The sequence below is a fragment of the Coenobita brevimanus genome, chromosome 53 (genome assembly GCF_032717465.1).
Source record: "Coenobita brevimanus isolate Jiangsu-jjx chromosome 53, ASM3271746v2, whole genome shotgun sequence".
NCBI classification, from domain to species: Eukaryota; Metazoa; Arthropoda; class Malacostraca; order Decapoda; family Coenobitidae; genus Coenobita; species Coenobita brevimanus.
Genome location: NC_137006.1, coordinates 608,397 through 614,791, shown reverse-complemented (window position 1 = coordinate 614,791; position 6,395 = coordinate 608,397).

Below are 6,395 nucleotides of genomic sequence, written 5' to 3'. Positions count from 1 at the left end.
TTCTCCCTACGTGTCAAGTGGGGTTGGTGGAGGATTAGTGCCCCTCCCTGTAAAACAATTAACTCTAAGCCCTTGGCCACCCCGTTTGGGATACATAGCGTCTGGCAATGAATGAATGAAACCCTCATACTGAAGCACATGGACATCCTAATACCTGTACTGGTTGAGATCATTCAGAAATAATTTTAGAATGGTTTGGTAACATAAACACAACAGCGAGTCAAATAATCTCAGTTTACTGTGGGGTTCACTGGCCTGGGAGGTCATTGCCATGAACAAGTTGATAGGGCTGGTTACTGTTGGACCAATTAAATGTACATGCATTTAAAAAGGTTGACAAACTGTTTCAAACTATGCAACAACAAACCAATTAAGAACCCCTCTGCTTTACTGATATCACACAAACATACATCAATAAATCAACTCTATGTGATGTAACTTCTCCCACCAAGCCACCTTGCTGATGTGAGGGGTCTCAGTGCGAGTTAAAATGTTGAGGGGGAAAAAAATATACACAGCTACTGTAGTTCTGTAATATTCTGCCTTCTCTGTCATTTTGCATTCATTATCTTCCTTTTAAGTATTTGTATTGAAATATTATTGTTAACAACATCTGGTGGGTGTAAACTGGGACATAAAATGTAGATATAACAGTACCTGAAATAAAATAACAGAGTTGCATAGCCAGGACCAGGAAGAAAATACAATATTTTACACCCATTGCTGGTGCCTATACTGTAAATTCCCACTAATTTTTTATAGATTAAAAAATTCACCACAAGCAAACCAAGTCAAGAACTTAAACCTGACTTATTCTTTCATCCTGTACTAATGAAAATGTGATTTAGCAAGAAAAATCTGAAATATGGTGATGTCGAAAAACACGTTTTAAGCACGAGAGGAGAGGGGGCTGGGAACCTGATGTTGCAATTCATGGGCTGAAAGAGGTGGGATAGGAGAGTGGGCTAGGAATGTGATGTAGCAATTCACAGGCTGGAAGAGGCAGGAGAGGCCGAGTCTAGGCCACTTAGAGCATATGGGGCTAACAAGGCAGGTGCTTGGGTAACCCTAGCAACCTCCCTCTGCATGTGCCTGAGGTATGGTATATTACCTAATATTTTTTACCACAAAGTTACAATGCTAAATTGCTAGGTATGAGAAGCAGAGTGCATCTTTATTACCATCTGTGATATCTATCTATCTACAGCCTGACGCCCTAATCCCGAAAAAGGGTGGCTGCAGACAAAACACCTCCAAGTCGTTCTGTCACCCACCATTTGACTACCCTCCCCCTAATTCACTCCCCCCTCCCTCATATACCTCTCAACTCCATCCCTCCACCTCATCCTCAGTCTTCCCCTCCCTCTCCCTCCCTCCACCTCACCTACATACACCCTCTTAATCAGTCTTTCATTCTCCATTCTCTCCACATGTCCAAACTACCTCAGTGTATTTCTCCTAATCTTCTCAACCACATCCACATCCACCCCACAACATTCTTTCACTTCTTCATTCTCCATTCTCTCCATATGTCCAAACCACCTCAGTGTATTGCTCCTAATCTTCTCAACCACATCCACATCCACCCCACAACATTCTTTCACTTTTTCATTCATCAACCTGTCCCTCCATGTCACTCCACATGCTCCTTTCAAGTAACTCATTTCCACTGCTCTCACTCTTGACTTGCTCCCCTCTAGCAAGGTCCATGCCTTGCTTCCATACGCCGAGGTAGGGATCACGATACTATCATGCAGTGACTTCTTAACTTCCATACTCACCTCCCTATTTCTCATCACTGCTTTCAGTGAACCAACAACCTTCCTTCCCTGCTGTACCCTTTCAAGAACTTCATCTCCAAAAGCAACATCCTTACTCACCACACTACCCAAGTACTTGAATGCACTCACATTCTCCATATCCTCACCATCCAATCTCACTATGCATTCTGTGACTTCATTCCTATCAAACACCATAACTTTACTCTTGTTTACATTAACTTTCAGATTCCTCCTCCTACACACTGTCCCAAATTCATTCACCAAACCTTGAAACTCCCACTCATCTTCACTCAACAATACTGTATCATCAGCAAACAGCAACACCAGAATCTTCCACATCTCACTCTCATTCATTAGAGCCACCCCCACATCCACTGCCCTACCCTGCACCTCCTTTACAACCCCATCCATGTATATATTAAACAGCCATGGAGACATCACACAACCCTGTTTCAGTCCCACACTGAGATCAAAGAACTCACTCAGCTCACCATCCACTCGCAACGTAGCCCTAGCTCTTTCGGACATACTCTTCACAGCACTCAACAGTTTCCCCTCCACTCCACATACACTCAAACCTCAATTTAAGGGACCTCCATTTAAGGGATTTTGGATTTAAGGGACTCCATATATTACCTGACAAATGGACAAGACCATTCAAAAGTGATATGTAATGTCTATGTTATACACATTAATATGTTTCTTTATAGGGTACCTGTAAAATAATATTCATAATCATATAAGTAAGTATGAAAAGTGAAACAATCATTGTATTTCATAATAAGATTGTCTTTATATGTGGTAAAACAATGGACATTTTCAAGTAAGGGACAAGTTGATTCCCCATTTAGTCCCTTAAATCAAGGTTTAAGTGTGTTCTTAATACCTTCCACATACCTTGCCTATCTATTCTGTCATAAGCTTTCTCCAAGTCCATGAAGGCAGCATATACTTTCTTTCCCTTCTCGAGATACTTCTCCACTAAATATCTTAGAACAGAAATCTGATTTACACACCCTTTTCCCTTCCTAAATCCCCCTTGATCTTCTCCAACTAGCTCCTCTATTATATGCCTAACCCTATCAGTGAGTATGCTACTCTATATTTTTCCAGTCACACTAAGAAGGCAAATACCCCTATGGTTACCACATAGTTCTCTCTTCCCTTTTCCTTTATATAAAGTAACAATTATACCTGATTCCCAGTCCTCCAGAACCCTTCCCTCTTCCCAAGCCAATCTACACAGCATCCATATCCACTCCACTACAATCTCACCCCCATACTTCAACATTTCACCACACACTCCATCAGTTCCTGGGGCCTTTCCCATCTTGATCTTCATTGCTTCCACTACTTCCACCCTACTGATCTCTTCCTCCCTTCTCTCATCTCTTCTTCTCCCAGCCATTCCCCAACCACTTATACTCACACTGCTCTCACTCACTACATTCAACAAATCCTCAAGGTGCTCCTTCATTCTCCTCAATTTCTCTCTCTTCTCCATCAACAATCTATTATTCCTATCTTTCACTCCCCTACTGTTTCCCCTTTCACACTGCCTTACTTACTTTACCTCCTTCCAAAACAATTTCTTACTCTCCCTCCATTTCATACTCAGATTCCTCCCAAACTCTTCATCCACTTTCTTCTTACTCTCCTTCACCAATCTCTTCACCTCCCTTCTCCTTTTTTTTTTTTTTTTTTTTTTTTTTATGCGAGGAAGAAGGAACCAAAGGCCATGAGCCCGCAGTAACAGTTCCCTCCAAGAGAAAAACAAAATACAATAGAGAGCCAAATTCAAGATCCGATCATTTTGAGATGCCTGGACACACTGCGTTTGAAAGACTGGAGATCATAGGCAGGAGGAAATACAGACAGAGGGAGACAGTTCCAGAGCTGACCTGTTGCATGAATGAAAGACTGGGAGTAACGGTTAACTCTTGCATTAGAGAGTTGGACAGAAAAGGGATGAGAGTTTGCTGCCAGACGAGTGCTACGCGCCCGTCGTAGAGGTGGAGGAATGCAAGCAGACAGTTCAGAGGAGCAGTGACCATTAAAGTAGCGATAGAAAAGAGATAAAGATGCAACAGTGCGGCGAAGAGACAGAGGTTGAAGGGAGTCAGTAAGAGGAGGAGAGTTAATGAGACGAAAAGCCTTTGACTCCACCCTATTGAGAAGAGCTGTATGTGGGGAGCCTCCCCACACATGAGAGTTGTACTCCACACTGAGGGCGGATAAAACCCTGTATAGAGTCAACAATTGTGCAGGGGTAAAGAAAGAGCGGAGTCGGCTTAGCACACCCAATCTCTTGGAAGCAGATTTTACAAGAGATGCAATATGATCTTTCCAAGATAAGTCCCGAGTAAATGAAACCCCAAGCATGTTCAAGGATGATGCAGGATTAATCTGAATATTATTAAACATTAGTGGGTATACCTGTGGAAGATTTTGTCGGGTTGATACTTGTAAGAACTGAGTCATAGATGCATTAAAAACAACCATATTATTTTTACCCCAGTCAGAGATACGAGCCAAGTCAGACATTAGGTGTGCCATAGCCTCATCCCTTGTTTATTGAAGCAACTGTTGAGATGGGCGTTGCGGGAACCGAATGGAAAGGTGAAGGGTGGAGTCATCAGCGTATGAGTCGATAGAGTTAGATGTACAGCTTAGAAGATCATTGATGAATTAAAGGAAGAGAGTTGGTGATAGGACAGAGCCCTGAGGAACACCACTGTTGATAGATCTAGGAGAAGAACGATGGCCGTCTACGACAGCAGCTATAGAACGACCAGAAAGGAAGCTAGCGATGAAGGTACAGATAGAAGGATAGAAACCGTAGGAGGGCAGTTTGGAAATTAAAGATTTATGCCAGACTCGATCGAAAGCCTTTGAGATGTCAAGTGCAATGGCAAAGCTTTCGCCAAAGTCCCGAAAGGAGGATGACCAGGAGTCTGAAAGGTAGGTGAGAAGATCGCCAGTGGAGCGTCTGACGGAACCCATACTGACGATCGGAAAGAAGGTTGTGATAGGAAAGATGCCTTAAAATTTTTTATTAAGAATTGACTCGAAAACTTTTGAAATACAGGACGTTAAAGCAATTGGACGATAGTTGGAGGGTTGGGAGTGGTCACCCTTCTTTGGGACTGGCTGAATGAGAGCAAACTTCCAGCAAGAAGGAAAGGTACAAGTTGACAGACAAAGGCGAAATAGTTTGCCTAGGCAGGGTGTAAGCACAGAAGCACAGTTTTTGAGAACAACAGGAGGGACCCCATCAGGCCCATATGCCTTGTTAGTACTGAGGCCAGTAATGGCAGAAAATACATCAACTGAAGAAATTTTAATGTCAGCCATGAGGAAGTCAGAGGGGGGAAGTGATGGAGGAACAGCACCGGAATCGTCTAAGGTGGAATTGGAGGAGAAAGTCTGTGCGAAGAGATCTGCTTTATCAGTAGAAGAAATAGCTACAGAATCATCAGAGTAGAAAAGAGGAGGGAAGGATGATGAGGTAAAGTTGTTAGAAAGATTTTTGGCAAGGTGCCAGAAGGAGCGGGAAGAATTCGAGTTGGAGAGTTGAGAGCATTTAGTATGGATGAAATTATTTTTAGTAGAGCGAAGAACAGACTTAGCACGATTCCGGGCAGAAACGTAAAGATTATGTGATTCAGGGGTGGGTTGGCTCCGGTACCTTTTGTAGGCCTTCTCCTTGTTGCGGACAGCATTAGAACAAGCGTGATTAAACCAAGGCTTTCTTGCGTTAGTCAAAGGATATGAGACACACACATACCTCTCTCTTCTCTCATCTTCTTCACCATATGCCTTCTTCTTTTGTCTCACAGCTTGTTTCACCTCATCATTTCACCATGCTGTCCCTTGCACACCTCTGCATCTCTTCCTCACTCCACAAACCGCCTCACACGCTGTGCCTACCTCTTCTGTGAATATCTTACATGCGTCTTCCACCCCTTCCATCTGCTCTAACTCATACCTTCCCAATCTTTCTTCCACTATGCTCCTATACTCTGCCATTTTCTCACTATCTTGCAACTTCTCCACTCTTCTCACAGGAGCTGTTTCCTCCTGTCTTCCCCTTCATCTCCTCAACTATTTTCTTTGCAGCTCTACCTTGGCCATCACTAAGTGATAGTCCAAGATTCCACTCCCCCACCCTCTCCACACTCTTGCATCCAACACTTGTCTTCTCATTCGCTCATCCACACACACGCAGTCTATCATTGCCTTTCGTTCAACAAGTTCACCATCCATCCTCCTCATTACTCTCCATGTATACCGGTGGATCATCTTATGTCGAAAATAGGTGTTGGCTATTGCCAACCCCTTACCAGCACAGATGTCCACCAAAGCACTTCCATTCCCATCTACGTCAGCTGGCACACCCCACTGACCAACCACTCCATCCACTCGTACATTCCCAACTTTGCCATTCATGTCTCCAATCAACAGCACTCTCTCGCTCCTCTCAAACTTGTCCATACACGCTTCTACTCTCGCCCAGAACTCATCTTTCCCTCTTGCCACTCGGTCCTCTGTCGGAGCATACACACATACAATCGCCCATGCTTGTATACCTACTTTCATCCTCACCCATACAGT